Here is a 22818-nt window from a genome sequence, read left to right on the forward strand (position 1 = left end):
TGTATTTAGGATATTCAATTCAGGTGGAATTCTCCTTTAATTACTATACATGCGTGAGATTTGCAGGTAAGATGATACTAAAGGTATAAATCTCCCTTGTATGATTTTCCATTTTATTGATTTATAGGAATTATGCAGAAAAATGTTCCAGGTCTGGTCTCTAGTGTTATGTGTTAAGAGGAGAAGAACTCGTCTTCAAATACAATGGCAGGATGAGGTTTCCTCTGGTTATATCCTTCCATGGTTTCAAAATATCACAGAACAACAATTGTTCTTTGAAAAGAAAACAATCTTGTACAGACACACGGTAAGAGGGCCATCTGTGCGAGTAAACACTCAGCCTACAATAAAAGCAATTAAATACCAAATACTATTTAACCGGCTTGTAACAAAAGTGACGCGCCCTGCGTAGACTGTATATATACATTTGTCAACACTGTAAAAATATTTATTTGGTTTTCAATAAAAATAGCGGCATCTTACCATGATCTTAGGGACAATGACTTATTGTTGTTTTATATTAAGCACTGGAAGTAAAAATTACTGGTTAACCATTCTCAATTTCCACATAAAAATGGGCTTGATTCAGATGCTAACCCAATGGGCAGTATTTACTCGAGTAGGGCAATTGTCATCCATTGCACATGCACTAAAGTCACATTGTGCACGCACAGTAATTGATTGGCCATGCCGACCTTTTGACCCCGTCGACTTAATGCATGTCTACCACTAGTGGTAAACCTATTGCCTGTAGAACTTTTTAGTGTAGCGCTATAGACTATAGACTGGATACCAGTAACAGGGAGGGGGGCAGACAAACACAAGCGCGTCGGTGCCTTTGAAAACCGTTACATGGATGTGCATAAATAGCGTTTGCAATCTCCCTCACAGCATGAGAGGTCTCTGCGTGTCAAGGGAGCCGCAGAGTTTGAGACAGGTCAGACTCAGTCAGAGGCCTGATCTGCATCGGACAGATGTGAGAATAATGCAGTGGGCACCCCTATGCTCGGGAAAGTAGACATTCACATATTTTAGCAGTTGCCATCTGTGAGAAATTGCAGCTGCGATGGCAGTAACCTCTGCATCTGAATCAGGTCCAATGTATATGTATATAACACATAATTGCTTCAGACTGTAATTCGAACAACTGAATTAGATAAGATGAAAGGGTTGGGGCTAGATTTATGAAGTGGAGGCATTTACCCTCTACTACCTTACTGCTGGCAGGATGCAGTTTGTTCCAGTTTCATGTCTGTCCCAGCGTCAGCCCGGTCAGCTGCCAGTGGGAGCACAATAAAGTTTATTTTCTGTAGATGCAGTGCTCGTGACATCATAACATCTCGCTGCCTGATACTGAGGAGAAGCCAAGCCCCCTGAAAAGACGGAAGTGAGGCAATCAGTTCATGGCGGGAGACGCACGGTAACTGGTCATGAACTGGGGGGAAGGGCGACCAGGAGAGCGTCTGACTCCCCACCGCTGACATCAACTCTAGGGATCGCAGCCTCAAACTAATCCTGGCGCCTACTGATCCCTAAGGCCTAGCGCTGGAGCACCCGTGGTGGCGGCGTGTCAGCTACTGTTTGGTAGTCTCCCAAAACAGTGCGGCTGTGTCCGTATTCCCCTTCTAAGTGGAACCGATGTCTTACCTTCTCCCCGTGCTCCGGCCACAGCCTGGTAACGTCTGCTGGACCTGCTAGTTACATCCGACGCAGACGCCCGTCAAGACAGCACTTGTACCGTGGGTAAACGTTGTTGCGACCCGGCGGAGAGTTGTTGGAGCGACTCTTTCCAATATGCGTTTAAGACGCTGTTAGGAAAGATCACTCAGAAAACACAGTAAGACTATAAAAATAAATCAAATAAAGCTTAGGGCTGCCAAAAAAAACAGCAGCCCTGTGACCATGGTCCGGCTCCTGCTGCACCAAACAAAAAACTGATTTGACTGAGTCGGTGGGCAGGATTATATGTACGAGCCCGTTGCATCCTGGGAGGCCAGAAAGCTTGCGATCGTTTGGTGCCAATCCGCTGTCACTCCTTCATATCCCAATGTTATCCTGTGGATAACCTGTGGACCCTGCCAGAGAAAGTGTGGGTTGGCGGGGGGAGACACAGGTTAGGGTATGGGAGGCTGTAAACATGATGACGGGGCTAGGCTGGGAGACACAGGGGGTAATAATAGTGATACTGAAAGACACAGGAAGTGAGTGGGAGGCTGAGAGGCACAGGGGGAGGCTGTGAGAACAGAGTGGGAGGCTGATAGATACAGTGGGAGAGGCTGAGAGAGAGGAGGCTGGAGTGATGGGGCATGAGGCTGGAAAGACAGGAGGTTGGAGTGATGAGGCAGCATGCAGGAGAGAGACAGAGGGCAGGAGTCTGGAAAGACAGGAGGTTGGAGTGATGAGGCAGCATGCAGGAGAGAGACAGAGGGCAGGAGTATGGAAAGACAGGAGGCTTGAGTGACAGGGCAGGAGGCTGGAGTGATACGGTACAAGGCCGGAAAGACAGGAGGCTGGAGAGACACAGGGAGCATGTAGCTAGAAAGATAGGGGTGGGATGCTGTAAAGACAGGAGGATGGAGAAACAGGATCCTGGAGGATGGATGGATGGATCCTGGAGGGTATACAGGGGGCACAAGTCTAGTTGAACCTAGTTGAACCATCGTTCTATGTGATGACATTGGTTATAGGCCTATACAAACCGTTATCTTCTGGACCATGTGATCTTCTACATGAATAGTGAATATCGACTGAAAACACTGTCCACGGACTATCAATTTCTTCAGAGGTTCCCCATAACAGAGAGATCACTATTTAGGTAAGAAGTATTTGGAATGGAATGGAGAGGAATGCTCCCAAAGTGACACGCCCATTGTGACGTGTGGCCCTGCCCATTTTTAAACACGTCTAACACACATTAAATGGAAGCTCAACAAGTAAGAAACACCTACCTACACAAAAAAGTACAAATCCAAACACTAAAGTATGTTAGTTGTAAATAATTTAACAAAAATGTCACACTAAACAGTGGCCAGGTGTCACACTAAACAGTGGCCAGGTAACATTATCTTTTTCAAAGGTTCATCCCAGCAACTAATTAATTTTATAGAACTATTTTGTTGTTTATTTATATAGAAGTACCTGGATTGTAGAGATTCAAACAGGTGTCTGTTAGACTATTGTATGGATTTGCATGCATTATAGTAAAATATGAAAGACAGATTTTGCCACGTTATGCATAATTTCATCTACCTACAAGTTTTTTTTTATTGTTTTGTGCATCTTGATTCTTCACTTTCCCCCTTCCCCCAAATACACTGCCCGAGATAGCTGCCTCAAATATTTCATGCCTTACTATAGACAAACCAACACAATGGCATTCATATGTAAAATATACAGTAAAATGTTACAACAAATGGAATAAATACAAAGACTTCCACCCAACTAGAAATGTTTTCCCATGTACCTTAAAGAACTCAGAAGCTGACTACAGGCATTGGGTTCAGAGTGGATTTGCCATAGGCTTCACTGGCAGGTTTCCTTTCTTTCTATTAGGAAGGGGCAGTTTGGTGCCTTTGTATAGGTGAAATCCCTAACACTAACCCTGGCATAGGTTTACTTCTTGTTCTCTGTCCCCTTGTGTATGTGTCATGTTCCTCACCTGCGAAGGTACAATGGAAGCCAAATAACAAGAAAAAACCTACAAAAAAACCTAGATATTGGAAAAAATGTAAATGCTTTAAGGACATAAAGCACTTCCGTCCTCACTAGACAGCATGATCCTTTCGGTGAAGGGAATCTAGATTTAACTATTTCATCATGGTGTTCAGACTACACCATCCTGAGATGGCGAATCTGAACACACAGGAGAATCGGAAAGCTCTGCTTTCCATCCTTTAATGAATCGCACTTACCATACTAAAGTAGGGTGAGGCAATTAAACCACAGAGCGGGAGTGACACTGGAGAAATCAGGAACATCTCCAAGGTAATCCACTCTGCAGCTGCGTTTCTAGAGAGGAGGGGACCTGTGTGCAGACTCCGTGTGTGGGCCCCCTCCTCTCCTGTAGCTGTCACCGCCGCTGCTAGCGCTCTCAGCGCTGAGACTGGCACAGTGCCAGAGTCTCTACCACTCAGTGCGCTGGCAGCGGCGGTGACAGCTACGGGAGAGTTGGGGGACCATACACAGTCACCGATGGACGATTGAAAGGTAAATATAGAATAAATGGGTGCAGTGTGTGCGGTGTGGGCCCCCTCTGGACCCAGGGGCTCGTGTGCACCGCACACACTGCACCCACTATAGAGATGCCAGGGCCACTCTGTGAATGGCACAAAGCAGATAAAGACCCCATTTGCAGCAAAATAGGGCTTTTCTCTGCTCCATGAATGGACAACTGGTCTTATGTTTTCTGTAGGTAACTATAGAAAGCTAGGTTTCCACCATTTAGAAATCTGACTGAAGACTGTGACCCCCATAACTTCCTATGGGGATGCTGTAAAATTCGATAATGATGGGACCATTTAATAAATGTATGATTTCTCAGTGGCAGGAACGTGCGATGAGGTAAATGGCTCAGGAGGCGCTGGCTAGTACCAAAGCTAGATTTACACACAATTTATGAGCCAAAGGGTACATGTGGGCATTATACACAGGTGCAGCAGTTTATACATGTGGGCATTATACACAGGTGCAGCAGTTTATACATGTGGGCATTATACACAGGTGCAGCAGTTTATACTGCTGGAAATTGGGATCACAGATGTGCGGAAAAGATAAGCAGATGAGGCACTGTCTAACCCGCCATAGACTTTTTACTCCAGAGATTTGACTATAAAAATCATTACAATAATAAAAAGAAGATATTTATAATATATTCTTTGTCTTTGTCATATACTTTATATAGTCAAACGTCTGGTTTAAACGTTAGTATGGCAGGAAAGGCTCTGCTCCACCACACCCATATAGTAAAGTGGTTAAAACAGTGAGAATCCCCTTTATTTACAAAGAAAACGAGCTTGGTAAATATACCCTTTCTGCACCTTACATTACATTCATATAAACGTTTGTAGTACAGGCTTACCGTGAGTACACGGAATGGTGTATGGGATCAGAACTACACAGGATATGGCAGGACTCAGAAAAACAGAGATCAGTGTTAACTGGAGTTAGCGTGTTATCTCCAGATTCCACTGATGTTTGCCAAACGATGACAGCAACATTGTCTAAGATATCTGAAGATTTCAGTTTATTTTCAGTGAAAACAGTCTGTGTGTACTGAAAGGCAATATTTAACTTCAGGAAACATGACAAGATGTATGTTTTCGTTATTATACAACTTATTGTTACAAATCAGAATGGCCACTGCACACACTTTTATTTACCATTAACAAGAGGACATATTCAAAGAAAAGAAATAAAGAATGTATTTGTTTTTTTAGGAAAAGCAGATCATGGTGTAATGGAAGGACTGTGTGTTTTATAGGGGCTTTTCTTGTATCTCTGTGGGGAAAAACAAATCTTTAATAAATGCTGGGTGACTGCATGCCTAATGGTTAAAGGGGGTAGTCCATTGTTCTGCAATTCCTCCTAAGATAAATATGTCCCCTATGTATAGTGTATAAAAGTTCTGTAACCAGATGAGCTTACTCTCCCAATCAGTACACAATTAGCGAGTAACTCCACTTCCTCTGCAAATCGAATGAGATTGCTCCTCCACCCCTGTGGTATAGGGATCACTCTTAAGGCCCATACACACTGTGAGATTCGGGCTATGCCCGATTCTCACTATGCGACAGCGGCTAGGTCGGCATCGCAAGAACATAATGAGTGTGCTTGCGATACTGACTATGTGCGATTTTGGCTAAGTGTCAATTTTGACTATCTCTTCTATAGAGATAGTCAAAATTTACTTGCCTGCACAGTCTATCTAGGCTTTCGATGCATCGAATCGGGATCGCAAGGTGACTTTCACCTTGCGATCTGCCAGGGCCGTTTCCTGGGGCAGGCGAGCAGTGCAACCGCACTGGGCGCCCGCCGCGGCACTAACTGTGGTTCCCTGCTTCCCCCTCCTATTTCTCCCCGAGTAACCCGCTCGGGAGGGCGGGGTTTCACGGAATGACGCGTTTGTGTCGTTACGTCACGACGCAACCCCGTCACTCCGCGAAACTCCCCCCCCGAGCGGAGTACAGAGGGGGATCCAAGTTAGGAATAGGGAAAGGCCGGCGCGAGGAGTGACTGGTGAGGCGGGCTGAAGAGCGGTAATCGCCTCTGTAAGTATTCTCTCTCTCTCTCATTCTCTCAATGTGTAAAATGGGAACACCTGCCGTAATGTGTGAAATGGGGACTCTTGCCTGCCGTAGTGTGGGGATTTAATGTATCAAGGGCATTGCGGTGTGTGGCATAATATGGTGCAGGGGGCATTACTGTGTGGGGCTTAATATGGTAGAATTTTTTTTCCTATGGTGGTCGTGATCTGTTGGAGCAGGGTCAAAAACTGGATTGTGATGTAGTCTTTTCAGACAAGGCCGTGCCCATTTAAATGAGGCCACACCCATTTAGATGAGGGCACGCCCCCCTTGCCGGGTGCACGCGCACGTTTTTTTTTAATCTAGGTGTGTGTGTGTGTGTGTGTGTGTGTGTGTGTGTGTGTGGCGGGGGGGGGGGGGCACATTTTTTTATGTCATGGGGGTCGCATTTTTAAATCTCGCACTGGGAGCCAAATTGGCTAGAAACAGCCCTGCGATCTGCACTGACTTTTCTTACGATTTTGACTATATAATCAAAATCGTAAGGAAATATCTCACCGTGTGTACACACTACACACCATTACAATAACTGCCTGCCACTAACTCCTACAACTGACTCATGGAAGGTGACTCCAGCTCTGAGCTGGAGAATGGATAGGCATTTATCTGCTTTCCATAGGATTCATGCTGTAAGAGTAATATTGATTAAAATGCTTTTGCTGTATTAATGTTTCCATATATTCTAAATACTATATATATGACCCTTTACATATATTGTAAGGTCATCGTTGCTTGTATGTGTGCTTTGCTGTATTATTTGGAGACAAATGTTTTCCTTAAATACTTTACAAGAAAGAATGCGAAACCAGAAGACAGAGAAAGACAGAAATAGTATATCCTCAGCAATCGCCAAGACAGACTCCCGGAATAGTTTGGAAATATGTCTTTTTGTATACTCCCTTTTATGTCACTGAAACTTGTATTTTGTATCATTACCTAATTTAATACTTCACTGTGATTGGAGGGCATGTAATGAGCCCACTTCTTTTTTGGTATAAATTAAAGGCTCTCCCTGTCACAGAGAGGACAGAGCAGTGTTATACTGACAACTGTGTAGTGTGATTTCTTGCTCTCCAGCCGGCTGTGTCCAGTACTTTGAATCTCCAAGACAGAAGGGCTACTAAGGTGTTGGTAATAGGTGTAAGCCTTATTACCCCAACAATGCAGACACATACATCTTGGAAGAAGCAGGACTATGTTTATTTCCCCCAATAAAATGACCAATTTCCAATTTAAGGTATTGGCAACATAGAGAATACAAAATGTTCAGAAGTCAGATGGAATACACTGTACGACCCTCTAGCTCAGAGTTATCCAAACTCAATCCTCGATCCACCATAACAGTCCAGGATTTCTGGAACTCCATGCTGGTGCACAGATGGCATAATCATTATTCTTAAAACCTGGACAGTTAGGGTGCCTTGAGAATTGAGTTTGGGAACCACTGCTCTAGGTCCTAGGTTCTCAAACTCGGTCCTCGGGACCCCAAACAGTTCCTGTTTTCCCGGTCTCCTCACATAATAATAAGTGAAATATTTAGTTCAACCTGTGGATCTTTTAAAATGTGTCAGTGAGTAATGGATACACTTGTGCTCCAGCGATGTGACCTGGAAACCATGAACTGTTTGGGGTCCTTAGGTCTGAGTTTAAGAACCTATACTTTAGAACAGGGATGGGGAACCTTCAGCCCTCCAGCTATTGTTGAACTACACATCCCAGCATGCCCTGCAACAGTTTTAGCATGGCCAAATATCAAAACTGTAGTAAGGCATGCTGGTATGTGTAGTCCAACAACAGCTGGAGGGCCGAAGGTTCCCCGTCCCTGCTTTAGAAGGTCAAGAGCATACACACTTTTCTTGAGCTCACAGAAATCCTTTACACACAGTACAGGCACATATACAGCAGGGGGTAATCCAGCTCTTGTCCCTTTGACCCAACCCAGGTGGATGCATGCATGTGTGTCCTGCTGGAAGACTTTCACACCTGGATACATTGTATATCCAGTTGCAGAGGGTGTGTACCTCCACCCTGTTCATGAGGTGCCAGGGAGAAGAGGCACAACTTCTGTACATGCCCAGACACCGGGAAGTCTAAAGCTGGATACACACTTAACGATATGTACCCAGCATGACATCATGGGTGACAGAACCCGGCAAGCAACAAGTGCAAACACACTAGCCGATGCCGGGTCTGACGGGGGGAGTCGGATGACATGCTGCATTCTGCAGCATGTCATTGTAGGATGTCACTAGTGATCCGCCAGATCGTGCAAATCATGGTTACACACTAGATGATGTACCCGATATGTCGCTCCAATCTGCGGGATCAGGTGACTTATTATCTAGTGTGTACACAGCTTAAGAGAAAAGGATAGTATATCTAGATCTACCAGCTAGAATATTTGCAAGAGATCTGCTCCAGAATCTGTCTGCTCCTGACCAATTGTGCTCCAGATGGTAGACAGCCAAATCCTGGGGCAGCAGTCTCACTGCTACCGCTCATGGAGTAATTGAGGCTCCAATGTACTAATGGAACTCCCAACTCTCTCTGCACCTCCTGCATTCATTCAGACTCAGGAGACTGCAACGGAAGACCATACAGCAGCTTACTTACTTAGTGCAGCTACTGACTGGAATCACTTTGGTTTCCTGGGATCTACCCAGAACCGCAGCTGCTGGACTTAATCCAGTACTGCAGCACTTTATATGCTAAAAATGCCAGAAAGGCTGATGGGCTTGTCCGGCCACACAGAGAGCGTGGCTGGCTGAGCAGCGCAACCTCCCATTGCTCTGCTTGGCCGCCCAGCATCTCAGGATACAGATACATGGGACGTGCCGCGAGTCCAGGCCCCCCTGACTCGTGGCATGCCCTGTGAGCTGTGGATGCTCCCCCCTTTTCACTTTCAGCTATGACCACACCCTCTCTGTCATGGCTGTGACCCCCTTGTCGTGCGTGCGTGCAGTGTTGTGGCAGGGCTGCTTCACAGCCTCAGTCCATCCCTGCACACGGTACACCACATTAGGGAGTTACAAATATCCCCACTGCAGTGGCCTGGCATCAAAACATCTCACGCTGTAGTGGCCATTTTAGCTACATGGTGAGAGACTGGGACCTGGCCAAATGATTCACCCTTTAGAGAACACACTGGGGATGGCCAAGGGTTGCCATCGATGGTGACACAAACCATGGATAGTAGGCAATTATTTTGTGCGCTGCCATCAACGGTTTTGCCATCATTGCTTATGCAAATGCATGGTGGCTAGCACTGATTCTGTGCGAGAGCCAGGGTGGGGCTGAGCTGTGAATGACAGCTCAGCCTGTGAAAGAGGTGGGACATCCCATTCCCGGCTCTTACACACAGTGTAAGAGTTGAGGGCGGCTGGCGGATAGTCTAACAGCCTGGTGCAGAACAGCAGCACTAAAAACATGAGTAAGGGCGGGAAAAACATAGGGCAAACAGCTACCATCGATGGTGTATAACCATACTTGCCTTCCTGACCCTCTCCATGAGGGAGAAAATGCTCTGTTCCTGGACTTTCCTGGTAATGTATGATTGCCATCACCTGTGGTGAGCTAGTTAATTGATAAGAAAGGTGTTTTACCACAGGTGATGGCAATCATACATTACCAGGAAAGTCCAGGAACAGAGCATTTTCTCCCTCATGGAGGGGGTCAGGTAGGCAAGTATGTGTATAACCATCTTGCTATATGCCATTGATGGTAAAAGTATTCAACATTGGTCAATGGTCATCCCTAGAACACACCCCTACCTGCTCTTGCTGGATCCTTTTTATTTCTCTGCAGCAGAAAACACATTTTGTACATTTCCCAGAACGTTTTCACAGAGTCATTCAGCACTGTGATGTGAGCCACAGCGCACGTTAATATTTTCCTTCTGGCTTCTGCGTTGAGCTTAGCCTCCCATTCCTTGGAACCACCCCTTACCATACTTGCCTACCTGACCCTCTCAATGAGGGAGAAAATGCTCTGTTCCTGGACCTTCCTGGTAATGTATGATTGCCATCACCTGTGGTGAGCTAGATAATTGATAAGAAAGGTGTTTCACCACAGGTGATGGCAATCATACATTACCAGGAAAGTCCAGGAACAGAGCATTTTCTCCCTCATGGAGAGCATTGGGTCAGGTAGGCAAGTATGCCCCTTACACACACTTCCCCACCAATGACATGGCTCACAGAGCATAATGTATATGGATGCGCAATGTATCCTCAATTAATAAGCATCATACATGCAGGTCTTTCTGCATTTGTAGACCTGGAATCCATTATGTCAAACAGCTGTTTCTTTTATTAATAACATTATGTATTTCACCCTTTAAATTGTTCAATCTCACCTTTTTAGAGCATCTGAAAATATGTAGCAGTTCAGCTTATGTAGGTACATTTTTGAATACACGCTAAACATAGGCACAGTTATATAAATAGGGTTTTGGGAGTTGGATTTCAGTAATTAAAGAAACAAGTTGGGTGTGAGACCTTTTGTGATATCAAACACACCTGTATATGACACAATCGTCACACACCAATTCAACAGGTGCTTAATATTACACTGCTTTGCTGGAAATATCAACAATGAATCAGTATTAGCACCAGGAACCTTAAAAGAGATGTAGCTAATATCCCAGCAATAACCATCCCAATGGTCGGAAAGCCAACGGCAGATTCCTGACAGAATCCCAACAGGGGTTAGGATTAGGCTGTATGTGGGTGGGGTGTTAGGTTTAGGCTGCAGAGGGTACGGACAGCGTTAGGCTATGTGTGTGTGGGGTTATGGTTAGGCTTTGGGAGGGGACAGTTAGGGTTAGGCTGCCGGAGGGTCAGGATTAGGGCAAGGGTTAAAATACTCACTGGGATCTGTTGAGATTCTAACTGTGGGGGTGTTGCCTGTCGGGATATCGATACCATCCCCCTTAAAAAGTGACATAACTTAAGATGGCTATACACCTCAAGATTATGTATTCAACCATCTAACTAGTTGTCTGGTTGGAACAAATATCTGGTAATGTTTGGGAGCAAATAACAATCAATACTTTGCTCCCATATACTGGAAACAGAAAAAAATAGTTTTTCAGACAAATTGGTTAAATCCGTTTGATTTAACCAATTTGTCTAAAGGACAGCTTTTGTCCGTTCCCTGGAGCAAATGGTCACTTGTCATTGTCACTACTCAAAGCCGGTCCTAGGCATAGGCAAATAGGCAAATGCCTAGGGGCACCAGCAGCTTCTGCTGATTAAAATGATATGCGGCATGCCTATATTCTGTGTGTAACATTTTGTATGCAGATACAGCCAAGAGTTGCACACAGTATATAGGCATGCAGCATATCATTTTAATCAGCAAACACTGCTTGTGTATCCTAGGTACATAGCAATGCAAATAAGATGCATTTTCATCAAAAAAAGGTGCCCGGCGTTAGCAGAGCTGCCAGCTGACCCACGCCAGGCATCTCCTGCTGCATGGTTCATTGAGGCAATATTTATGAGTACACATCTGTATCCAAGCAGAGATCATAGTGTAAATGGCCATGTGAGTGCTGTGTGTGAGTGGGTTGGTTGTGCAATAGTATTTGGCATATGTGTAAGGGGCATAATGCGTGTCATGTGTATAAATGCATTAATAATGTGCGGCATATGTGTAAGGGGTACTAAGTGTGTCATGTGTATAAGGGCATTAATAATGTGTGGCATATGTGTAAGGGACACTATGTGTGTCATTATGTGTATAAGTGCATTAATAATGTGTGGCATATGTGTAAGGGGCACTATGTGTGTCATTATGTGTATAAGGGCATTAATAATGTGCGTCATATGTGTAAGGGACATTATGTGTATAAGGGCACTAATAATTGCAGCATTTGTGTAAGGGACATTATGTGTGTCATTATGTGTTTACGAGCATTAATAATGTGCAGCATATGTGCAATGGACATTGGGGCAGATGTATTAACCTGGAGAAGTGATAAAGCAGTGATAAGCGCAAGGTGATTAACGCACCCGCCAATCATTACAGATTTGAAAAATGACAGGCGCTGACTGGCTGGTGCGTTATCACCTTGCACTTATCACTGCTTTATCACTTCTTTATCCCTTCTCCAGGCTTAATACATCTGCCCCAGTATGTCTATAAGGACATTAATAAAGATTGGCATAATGTGTAAGGTGCATTATGTTTATAAGGACATTAATAGTGTGTGTTATATGTGTAAGGGGCATTACTTTGTGGTATTATGTGTATAAAGGCATTACTAATGTGTGAGATTATGTGTATAAGGTGCTCTACTGTGCGGTGTTACGTATAGAAAGGGCACTACTGTGTTTTCTAACAAAGAGCAATATGTATTGTGTAATGTGAATAAGGAGCAATTCAGTGTGCTAATAAAGTTGCAGTACTGTGTAGCGTAATTTCAATTGAGGGTACTATTGCGTGGCCATGCCCCTTGCCAGCAAAAACACAGCCCTTTTTGGGCGCACTGTACCTATTTAAAATATAGGTAATAGGAATACCAAAATAAGGACTTCTATGGGTGAGGGATGATGGTGCTGGGAAAGTGGTGCAAGGTCATAGGCTGAACTAGCGGTGGTGCTAGGGAGCACCAGCCAAAATCTTGCCTAGGGCATCATACTGGGTAGGGCCGGCTCTGTCACTACTAGTTGTATTGTTGGACAGATAAAGTGTATGCCCAGCTGTACTTGTCCATAGCCCATCCCCTTCTAAAGCAGAGCTACAGGTTTCTGGTGCCTTAAAGAATTTGCAAGATTGTTACTGCTGTCTGGAAGCTCTGCAGTTTCTGCACTTTATTCAGACATATCATCCTCTTGCTTGTTGTGCAATTTTTTTGCATATTGGGGGTAATTCCAAGTTGATCGCAGCAGGAAATTTTTTAGCAGTTGGGCAAAACCATGTGCACTGCAGGGGAGGCAGATATAACATGTGCAGAGAGAGTTAGATTTGGGTGGGGTGTGTTCAATCTGCAATCTAATTTGCAGTGTAAAAATAAAGCAGCCAGTATTTACCCTGCACAGAAATAAAATAACCCACCCAAATCTAACTCTTTCTGCACATGTTATATCTGCCTCCCCTGCAGTGCACATGGTTTTGCCCAACTGCTAAAAAATTTCCTCCTGCTGCGATCAACTTGGAGTTACCCCCATTATCCATTTATCCATGACAAAACATTTACAAGAACAAAGCATGTAAGATTTCACTCTCCCTACAGCAAGCTCTGCTAATGACTGACAGCTGTGTTGTGGCAAGGCACAGAACTTTCCGTGCGCCGTTTGGTGATCAGGGATGGTACTGAGAATCTTCTGGAGTGGAGCAATGAACAGTGGTGAATTGTCCATGCACAAAGCCGTAATGAGTGTGCTGCTGCCCAGGGTGCAAAGCTAAGGGGTCGCTACATTCACTGGCCTGACGACTCCCTTTTCCCGCTTGCGGTATGTCTTTTTGCTTGCACTGTGACATCATGGTGCCAAATGTGCCAGGGTGGGGAGTACTGACTCAGGGTTCCTCGATGTTCTGCTATGGCATTGTCCATGTGTTATCTGTGGCAGAATGGTTACTGTTGAATGTTGCCACACAAACATACAAATTGAAAACGGGCAGATTTTATTTTTGTGAAATTGCGCATTTTCGTCTCTTGGAAACCCTGACTAACATTGACGAAACATTGGAATTTCATGGAACCCAATTTGAAAAACACTGGACTCCAGCAAACATCATTAACCTTAGCGGACAAATTTTATATGACATTTGTCTTTTACAAAGCAACAACTTTTTATTGTAATCTTTTTTTTCTTATTAGTCACCAAATTACAGTTTATGAGCCGATATTTTCAAGTAGGAGTATTATTCAGACTGCAACAGGTAACCTGAGACTACTTTCTCTGCCAGCATGTTTCTGGGTGGCAAGTTGAAGAGAAACATAAGGCAGTTGTTACCGATGGCACCGTCCAAGTAAGTTTTATTTACCTTCCTGGTATTTTCAATATTGCTTACAAATTATAATATTTGTCTTTCAAAGTACACATGACTCATCTATTATATATAGCAGTTTGTATAAGAGATGAAAAGGGCGGCATTTGGCGTAGCAGGTTGTAGAATGACTTAGGCAGGGCTGTTTCTAGACAATTTGGCTCCCAGTGTGAACAGTAAAAAAATAGACACCCTGAAATGTGCCCCCCCCCCCCTCTACCATAGGTATAAAAAAAAATATTTTGCGTACGCGCTCCCGGCGAGAGCATGTGGCCTTGCTGAAATGTGCGTAGCCTCGCTAAAATGGGTGTGGCCTCGCAGGAAAAGACTACCTTACACCTCAGTTTTTGACCCTGCACCAACAGACCTTGGACACCACACAAAAGAAAAAAATTCCATCATATTATGCCCCACACAGTTATGCCCCCTGCACCATATTAAATCACATACCACAATCACCGTGATACATTATGCCCTACAGTAAGACTTTGAATTACCTTTAAATTACCTGCTTGTTGCCAGGGGTTTCATGCTCTGGGTTCCATGCTCGATGCCAAGGGTTTCATGCTCTGGGTTCCATGCTCATTGCCATGGGTTTCATGCTCTGGGTTCCATGCTCCTTGCCAGAGGTTTCATGCTCTGGGTTCCATGCTCGTTGCCATTGGTTTCATGCTCTGGGTTCCATGCTCGATGCCAAGGGTTTCATGCTCTGGGTTCCATGCTCCTTGCCATGGGTTTCATGCTCTGGGTTCCATGCTCGTTGCCATGGGTTTCATGCTCTGGGTTCCATGCTCGATGCCAAGGGTTTCATGCTCTGGGTTCCATGCTCGTTGCCATGGGTTTCATGCTCTGGGTTCCATGCTCCTTGCCAGGGGTTTCATGCTCTGGGTTCCATGCTCGTTGCCAGGGGTTCCATGCTCATTGCTCATGGTCATTGCCAGGGGTGTGTAATGCTCGTTGCCAAGGGTGTATACTTGTTGGCGCCAGGCTGCTGGCAGCTATCCTGCTCCTCCTCCTCCTGTCCATAGTACTGTGCTTAGGACGCAACCATGTAATTTCGCAAAACTCCACCCCCTGAGCGGAGAACTATGGGAAGGAGGAATGGCAGTAGCTTTGCATTTGCAGTCCTTAGCAATGAAAATGGAGGAGGAGGTACATACCCCCTCCTCCCTGTATTTGCGATGCAATCGCATATCAGGTAAACATCGCAACCATCGGCCTTGCCTTCGCAGTGAAGCTTGCTGGGCCAAGGTAACTGTGAAAGGGGTATAACTGATTGACTACATTCTTAGATATGTGCGCAGACCCCCATTTGGTTTTGGCTCTAAACTATTGTCGTGTTTTGGCTTTGGATTTCTTTAAAATTGATAAAAACAGCTAAAATTATGAAATTTGACCTGTTTTGATTTTATGGTATATATATTAACAGCAATACCATTTAGTTACAGTCATTTCCAGTTTGAAATGACTGCTGAAATCATGAGGGATTTACATTCCAGAACACGCAAAATGTAGTATTTACATTCAAGATCAGAACTTGGTGGCAGCGGCATCTCTATGGGCTATGAAACCCAGTGATGGGCAAAAAGCCAAACAGGGGGTGTGGCCTCATGGAAAGGGGCATGGCCTCTATTGTCTCGCTACTAGACCACGGTTTCATCAAGCCAGCAGCGTGCCCAGCATCCCCAGAGATGCTGGGCTGCCCCCAGAGACTTGTAGGGCTATACTGTAACAGGAGCCAAGTGCTACACATAATGTCACAGTGCAGCATCTGGCTCCCGTCACTGAGGAGGAGCCGGCATTTTGGTGTCACCCCTTGGCGGGTGATACCTGGGTGCGGTCTATACCCCCTCACTCCCCCTAGTGACGCCATTGCTTGATTGGATGACCCGAGCCAGCAAAACTTTATGCATTCTAGCAATATTTACTAGAATCATTATTATTATTATGTTTAATTTCTCTAACGTCCTAAGTGGATGCTGGGGACTCCGTAAGGACCATGGGATTAGCGGCTCCGCAGGAGACTGGGCACAACTAAAGAAAGCTTTAGGACTACCTGGTGTGCACTGGCTCCTCCCACTAAGACCCTCCTCCAGACCTCAGTTAGATTCTTGTGCCCGGCTGAGCTGGATGCACACTAGGGGCTCTCCTGAGCTCCTAAAAAGAAAGTATATTTAGGTTTTTTATTTTACAGTGAGATCTGCTGGCAACAGACTCACTGCAGCGAGGGACTAAGGGGAGAAGAAGCGAACCTACCTAACAGGTGGTAGTTTGGGCTTCTTAGGCTACTGGACACCATTAGCTCCAGAGGGATCGACCGCAGGACCCGACCTTGGTGTTCGTTCCCGGAGCCGCGCTTACAGAGCCAGAAGCATGAAGAGTCCGGAAAATCGGCGGCAGAAGACTTCGGTCTTCACCAAGGTAGCGCACAGCACTGCAGCTGTGCGCCATTGCTCCTCATGTACACCTTACACTCCGGTCACTGATGGGTGCAGGGCGCTGGGGGGGGGGGGGGGGGGGGCGCCCTGAGGGCAATATATGACACCTTGGCTGGCAAATCTACATCATATATAGTCCTAGAGGCTATATAGATGTAAAATTACCCCTGCCAGTATTCCAGAAAAAGCGGTAGAAAGTCCGCCGAAAAAGGGGCGGGGCTTCTCCCTCAGCACACTGGCGCCATTTTCTCTTCACAGTGCAGCTGGAAGACAGCTCCCCAGGCTCTCCCCTGTAGTTTTCAGGCTCAAAGGGTTAAAAAGAGAGGGGGGGCACTAAATTTAGGCGCAATATATGTATACAAGCAGCTATTTGGGGAAAAATCACTCAGTTATAGTGTTAATCCCTGCATTATATAGCGCTCTGGTGTGTGCTGGCATGCTCTCTCTCGGTCTCCCCAAAGGACTTTGTGGGGTCCTGTCCTCAGTCAGAGCATTCCCTGTGTGTGTGCGGTGTGTCGGTACGGCTGTGTCGACATGTTGGATGAGGAAGGTTACGTGGAGGCGGAGCAGAGGCCGATAAATGGGATGTCGCCCCCTGTGGGGCCGACACCAGAGTGGATGGATAGGTGGAAGGTATTAACCGACAGTGTCAACTCCTTACATAAAAGGCTGGATGACGTAACAGCTGTGGAACAGCCGGCTTCTCAGCCCGCGCCTGCCCAGGCGTCTCAAAGGCCATCAGGGGCTCCAAAAACGCCCGTTACCTCAGATGGCAGACACAGATGTCGACACGGAGTCTGACTCCAGTGTCGACGAGGTTGAGACATATACACAATCCACTAGGAACATCCGTTACATGATCTCGGCAATGAAAAATGTGTTACGCATTTTCTGACATGAACCCAAGTACCACATAAAAGGGGGGAGAAAAAGCAGCCAGTGTTTTGTTCCCCCATCAGATGAATGAATGAAGTGTGTAAAGAAGCGTGGTTTCCCCCGATAAGAAACTGGTAATTTCTAAAAAGTTACTGATGGCGTACCCTTTCCCGCTAGAGGATAGGTCACGTTGGGAGATATCCCTTAGGGTGGATAAGGCGCTCACACGTTTGTCAAAAGGTGGCACTGCCGTCTTAGGATACGGCCACCTTGAAGGAACCTGCTGATAAAAAGCAGGAGGCGGTCCTGAAGTCTGTATTTACACACTCAGGTTATATACTGAAACCTGCAATTGCCTCAGCATAAATAGTGCTGCTGCAGCGTGGTCTGATACCCTGTCAGATAATATTAATACGCTAAGACAGGGATAATATTTTGCTAACATTGAGCATATTTAAGACGTTGTCTTATATATAAAGGATGCACAGAGGGATATTTGCCGGCTGGCATCCAGAATTAATGCAATGTCCATTCTGCCAGGAGGGTATTAGAAACCCGGCAGTAGACAGGTGATGCTGCCTTTAAAAGGCACATGGAGATTCTGCCTTATAAGGGTGAGGAATTGTTTGGGGATGGTCTCTGGGACCTCGTATCCACAGCAACAGCTGGGGAAAAAATTTTTTTTTTACCTCAGGTTTCCTCACAAAAGCCTAAGAAAGCACCGTATTTTCAGGTACAGTCCTTTCGGCTTCAGAAAAGCAAGCGGGTCAAAGGCGCTTCCTTTCTGCGCAGAGACAAGGGAAGAAGGAAAAAGCTGCACCAGTCAGCCAGTTCCCAGGATCAAATATCTTCCCTCGCTTCCTCTGAGTCCACCGCATGACGCTGGGGCTCCACAGGTGGAGACAGGTGCGGTGGGGGCACGTCTCGGGAACTGCAGGGACCAGTGGGCTTGCCCACAGGTGGATCCCTAGGTTCTGCAAGTAGTATCACAGGGATACAGGCTGGAGTTCGAGGCGACTCCCCCTCGCCGTTGCCTCACATCAGCCTTGCCTGCTGCCCTCGGAGAAAGGTAGTACTGGCGGCAATTCACAAGCTGTACTTCCAGCAGGTGAAATCAAGGTACCTCTCCTTCAACAAGGCCGGGGTTACTATTCCAAAATGTTGTGGTACCGAAACCAGACGGTTCGGTGAGACCCATTCTAAAATTGAAATCCTTGAACACTTATATACGAAGGTTCAAGTTCAAAATGGAATCGCTCAGGGCGATTATTGCAAGCCTGGAAAGTTTCAGGGTATCACTGGACATCATGGATGCTTACCTGCATGTCCCTATTTACCCTCTTCACCAGGTGTACCTCAAAATTGTGGTACAGGATTGTCATTACCAATTCCAGACGTTGCCGTTGGTCTGTCCCCGGCACCGAGGGTATTTACCAAGGTAATGGCCTAAGTACTTATCCCGTACTTGGACGATCTCCTTATAAAGGCGAGGTCCAGGGAGCAGTTGTTCGTCGGAATAGCACTATCTCGGGAAGTGCTACAACAGCACGGCTGGATTCTGAATATTCCAAAGTCGCAGCTGGTTCCTACGACGCGTCTACTGTTCCTAGGTATGGTTCTGGACACAGAACAGGATAAAAAGGGTTTCTCCCGGAGGAGAAGTCCAAGGAGTTGGCGTCTCTAGACGGAGACCTCCTAATACAAATACAGGTGTCGGTGCATCAATGCACGCGAGCCTTGGGAAAGATGGTAGCTTCTTACGAAGAATTTCCATTCGCCAGGTCCCATGCAAGGATCTTCCAGTGGGATCTGTTGGACAAGTGGTCCGGGTCGCATCCTCAGATGCATCAGCGGATAACCCTGTCTCCAAGGGCCAGGGTGTCGCTGTGGTGGTGACTGCAGAGTGCTCATCTTCTAGGGGGCCGCAGATTCGGCATACAGGACTGGGTCCTGGTGACCACGGATGCCAGCCTTCAAGGCTGGGGGGCAGTCACACAGGGAAGAAACTTCCAAGGCATATGGAAAAGTCAGGAGACTTCCCTACACATAAATGTTCTGGAACTATGGGCCATTTACAATGCCCTCAGTCAGGCTAGACCCCTGCTTCAACACCGGCCGGTGCTGATCCAGTCAGACAACATCACGGCGGTCGCTCATGTAAACCGACAGGGCGGCACAAGAAGCAGGATGGCGATGGCAGAAGCCACAAGGATTCTCCGATGGGCGGAAAATCATGTGTTAGCACTGTCAGCAGTGTTCATTCCCGGAGTGGACAACTGAGAAGCAGACTTTCTCAGCACGATCTCCACCCGGGAGAGTGGGGACTTCATCCAGAAGTCTTCCAAATGATTGTACACCGTTGGGAAAGGCCACAGGTGGACAGGATGGCGTCCCGCCTCAACAAAAAGCTACAAAGATATTGCGCCAGGTCAAGGGACCCTCAGGCGATAGCTGTGGATGCTCTGGTAACACCGTGGGTGTACCAGTCGGTGTATGTGTTCCCTTCTCTGCCTCTCATACCCAGGGTAATGAGAATAATAAGAAGGAGAGGAGTAAGAACTATACTCATTGTTCCGGGTGGCCAAGAAGAGCTTGGTACCCAGAACTCCAAGAAATGATCTCAGAGGACCCATGGCCTCTGCCGCTCAGACAGGACCTGCTGCAGCAGGGGGCCTGTCTGTTCCAAGACGTACCGCGGCTGCGTTTGACGGCATGGCGGTTGAACGCCGGATCCTGAAGGAAAAGGGCATTCCGGAGGAAGTTATCCCTACGCTATTTAAAGCTAGGAAAGAAGTGAACGCAAACCATTATCACCGCATATGGCGGAAATATGTTGCGTGCTGTGAGGCCAGTAAGTCCCCAAAGGAGGAATTTCAGCTATGTCGATTTCTGCACTTCCTACAAGTCAGAGGTGACTATGGGCCTAAAATTGGGTTCCATTAAGGTCCAGATTTCGGCTCTATCGATTTTCTTCTAAAATAGAACTGGCTTCACTGCCTGAAGTTCAGACTTTTGTTAAGGGAGTGCTGCATAGTCAGCCCCCGTTTGTGCCTCCAGTGGCACCGTGGGATCTCAACGTAGTGTTGGATTTCCTGAAGTCGCATTGAGTTGAGCCACTTAAATCCGTGGAGCTACAATACCTCACGTGGAAAGTGGTCATGCTGTGGGTCTTGGCGTCGGCCAGGCGTGTATCAGAATTGGCGGCTTTGTCATGCAAAAGCCCTTATCTGTATTTTATATGGATAAGGCGGAATTGAGGACTCGTTCCCAATTCCTTCCTAAGGTGGTAGCAGTTTTTCATGTGAACCAACCTATTGTGGTGCCTGCGGCTACTTGGGACTTGGAGGATTCCAAGTTTCTGGACGTAGTCAGGGCCCTGAAAAGTATATGTTTCCAGGATGGCTGGAGTCAGGAAAACTGACTCGCTATTTATCCTGTATGCACCCAACAAGCTGGGTGCTCCTGCTTCTAAGCAGACTATTGCTCGCTGGATCTGTAGCACGATTCAACTTGCACATTCTGCGGCTGGACTGCCGCACCCTAAATCTGTGAAAGCCCATTCCACGAGGAAAGTGAGCTCTTCGTGGGTGGCTGCCCGAGGGGTCTCAGCTTTACAAATTTGCCGAGCTGTTACTTGGTCGGTTTCAAACACTCTTGCAAGAGTCTACAAGTTTGATACCATGGCTGAGGAGGACCTAGAGTTTGCTCATTCGGTGCTGCAGAGTCATCCGCACTCTCCCGCCCGTTTGGGAGCTTTGGTATAATCCCCATGGTCCTTACGGAGTCCCCAGCATCCACTTAGGACGTTAGAGAAAATAAGATTTTACTCACCGGTAAATCTATTTCTCGTAGTCCGTAGTGGATGCTGGGCGCCCATCCCAAGTGCGGATTGTCTGCAATACTTGTATATAGTTATTGCCTAACTAAAGGGTTATTGTTGAGCCATCTGTTGAGAGGCTCAGTTGTTATCATACTGTTAACTGGGTATAGTATCACGAGTTATACGGTGTGATTGGTTTGGCTGGTATGAGTCTTACCCGGGATTCAAAATCCTTCCTTATTGTGTCAGCTCTTCCGGGCACAGTATCCTAACTGAGGTCTGGAGGAGGGTCTTAGTGGGAGGAGCCAGTGCACACCAGGTAGTTCTAAAGCTTTCTTTAGTTGTGCCCAGTCTCCTGCGGAGCCGCTAATCCCATGGTCCTTACGGAGTCCCCAGCATCCACTACGGACTACGAGAAATAGATTTACCGGTGAGTAAAATCTTATTTTATATGGCACCACAAGGGCTCCGTAGCACCTTACAAAGTACATTAACAATGAGCAAGATAAGAAAACAATGACTTACAGTACAAGACATTGTAGGACAAATACATGTTATATTAACATTGCTGCATCAGGGGACAGGACACTGACATAAGTATCAGGGTGGCAGAAATCGAGGGTTAGGTGCCGTTGTAGGGAGTATGGAGTAGAAAATTGTCTAAGAGAGGCAAAAGCACATGAGGGGAGAGGGCCCTGCTCGTGAGACCTTACATTCTGCAGGAGAAGGGCAGACAGACAGGGGTGACACAGATGTGGTAGAAGTGAGCATGGTATAGAGGGTTAGGATGAGAGATGGCTGGGTTTGATGAAGAAATTTGTCTTGAGAGTCCGTTTAAAGTTTTGTAAAGAGGTGGAGAATCTGATAGGGGCAGGTAGAGAATTCCAGAGGTAGGGAGCACCACGTCCAACATCTTGGAGGCAGGAATTGGAGGAATGAAGGCCATTACTTAATCTCCAGACACAGGGGGAAAAGAAGTCAGAGTTGGTGAGATGGATGGTCAGGGAAAGAAGGGAGCAGATTTCTGAGGGTCTATTGGGATATGAAGTAGGCAAAGTCAAGGGCAAAGACTGAAGAAGGGAGTCGAGGTGGGGGTGTGTAGAGGAGGGAGCTGACAGTGGCAAAGAGACGCTGGGTGTTCAAAGATTGAGAGGAAATGAGGTTTCTTGAAGTATAATTGTTTATAGATGGAAAGGGCAGCACTGTAGGATGAGAACAAATGAAATGGAGGAAACCCACTTCAGAGTGTGATTTTCTCTACTGTCGCTTGGCGGTACATGAACATTTTTTCAGATATCTGCCGAATTTGGAATGCCATGGTAAAGGTGTTGATCCGTGAGAGTGAATAGTGGCCGCTGGAGCAACAGAGTCAAGAGCAGAAGAAAGG

Source organism: Pseudophryne corroboree, chromosome 1, assembly GCF_028390025.1.
Source record: "Pseudophryne corroboree isolate aPseCor3 chromosome 1, aPseCor3.hap2, whole genome shotgun sequence".
Classification (NCBI taxonomy): Eukaryota; Metazoa; Chordata; class Amphibia; order Anura; family Myobatrachidae; genus Pseudophryne; species Pseudophryne corroboree.